This window comes from Gadus morhua, chromosome 4, assembly GCF_902167405.1.
Source record: "Gadus morhua chromosome 4, gadMor3.0, whole genome shotgun sequence".
In the NCBI taxonomy this organism is placed as follows: Eukaryota; Metazoa; Chordata; class Actinopteri; order Gadiformes; family Gadidae; genus Gadus; species Gadus morhua.
This window is the reverse complement of record NC_044051.1, coordinates 42976698-42979085: the sequence shown is the minus strand read 5'-3', so window position 1 is coordinate 42979085 and position 2388 is coordinate 42976698.

Below are 2388 nucleotides of genomic sequence, written 5' to 3'. Positions count from 1 at the left end.
CATGTCTGTATTTGGGGGGATGGCTCTGTGGGGGAAACTCCCCGGCCGTCCGAGCAGCCTTGAAACACCACATCCCCATCAGGTCAAACAGTTTAGAACGCCCTGGACCAGAGATCTGAAGGGCTTCACAGGCCGCTTCTTAAAGGACGCCCCCTGACCCTAGCCCCCCAAAGGGCAGGGAAACCCCCTAATGTCAGGGAACCTGGAGAAGGAACCCAGAAGAGGGTCCCTCTCCAGGGATGGTAGGAGTGCAATATGAGACGTAATAATGTGCAGACGTAATGATAGCATAACAAGTGCTATCTGAGAGATATCCTCTATCCATCGCTATGTCTTGTCTTTATAATACCACACTTAAAAGCCGTCGTTTTAGTTATTTCATGATTTTGTTTTATATGTACTAAGGATTTTTGCACTTTTGGTGTACATCTTCATCGTTGAAGGCTCTGATTGTAATTAGAATCAAAGCACTTATTGACCCACTTTACGAGAGAGAGAGAGAGAGAGAGAGAGAGAGAGAGAGAGAGAGAGAGAGAGAGAGAGAGAGAGAGAGAGAGAGAGAGAGAGAGAGAGAGAGAGAGAGAGGAAGGGTTCTCATTAGACTTGAAAACCAACCTGAGGCTGGGGGAGGCTGCACACCTGTTGCTCGTTGACCAATCAGTGGTCAGCAGGTTAACGTATGCTCACTCTGATCCACAGTGTTGTCCAATCACAGGGAGAGGGTTGGGCTCACAGAGGAATATTGCATTGGGAATCGGGAATTGGGAAGAGTGTGTGTGTAAATTGTGCGTGAGAAAGAGTGCGTGTGAGCTTGTTTGTGTGTGTGCGATGAGCGATGTGAGTGAGTGAGTGAGTGAGCAAGTGAGTGAGTGAGTGAGTGAGTGAGACGATTTAAACAGTTATTGCTCAGAGGTGGTGTGATTGAGAGGAGGGATATGGCTGTTTTAGTGATGTGGTCTCATGAAAAAGTTAATGTTGACACGCACACACAAACACACACACACACACACACACACACACACACACACACACACACACACACACATACACTTTTGCTGTTGTGAAAGCTGTGATGGAAACTTGAAGACCAACACTATTCTCATTTCAGTCCATACTAATTTTATTTAAAGTAAAATATTTACAAGTCAGGGCAACATGTTTGTGTTCGGCTGTATGGCTCTGTTGGGGGAAACTGGAATAGATCTCAGGATCTTCATTTCCTCTTTTGCACCGCTGCGTCTCCAGATACGTTGAGTCTTGTAATCTGTGGTCTGTATGTGTATGTGTGTATGTGTAGTGTATGTGTGTGTGTGTGTGTGTGTGTGTGTGTGTGTGTGTGTGTGTGTGTGTGTGTGTGTGTCTTGTTTTTTTTAGGGTCAGGACGACCCCTGACCCTAGCCCCCCAAAGGGCAGGGAAACCCCCCCTAATATCAGGGAACCTGGAGAAGGAACCCAGAAGAGGGATCCCTCTCCAGGGATGGTAGGAGTGCAATAGGAGACATAATAATGTGCAGACGTAATGGTAGCATAACGAGTGCTATCTGAGAGATATCATATATACATCGCTATATCTTGTCTTTATAGTCCAACACTTAAAAGCTGTTGCTTTAGTTATTTCACGATTTTGTTTATATGTACTTAAAGGATTCATTAAGCACAGAGAGAGAGAGAGAGAGAGAGAGAGAGAGAGAGAGAGAGAGAGAGAGAGAGAGAGAGAGAGAGAGAGAGAGAGAGAGAGAGAGAGAGAGAGAGAGAGGAGGGAGAGAGAGAGAGATACATAGAGAGAGCATTTCAGGATCTCATACAGGAGTTTCTGGCTGCCCTTTATGTCTTTCTGTCCTTCATCGATACTGGTATCAATCTGCTCTCAGATGAACCACCAACCTCCAGGAAAGATAAACTCCTCCTCCTCTACCAGAGTGGTGTGCACAAGGCCTTACAGAGTGAGAATGAACACCTGGACTCGTTCCTCCGGACCTCCTGAGCCTGACTGAAGTCCAGTTCTCCGTGGTTTCCCCGATAAAGAGACTTAAAATGTACGAACCCAACAAATCGGAGACTGCTTATTGTAGAAGACAATTGGGATCGTGTTTCTCTTTCACGGCGCAGAAGAGAAGAGAGAGGAGAGGAGAGGGAGAGAGAGGGGAGAAGGGGAGGGAGAGCAACAGACAGAGAGAGAGAGAGAGAGAGAGAGGAGAGAGAGGAGAGAGAGAGAGAGAGAGAGAGGAGAGAGAGAGAGAGTTTAAATCGGCTTAAATATCAGAACAAGTGAATGATTAATCATCCTGTGGATTAATTGTTTGAGTTTGAGATTGTACACAAACACATTTTCACATCAAAAGGAAAGACAGCAAAACCAAGCACTGCTTCGGGACCACTATAGTTCTA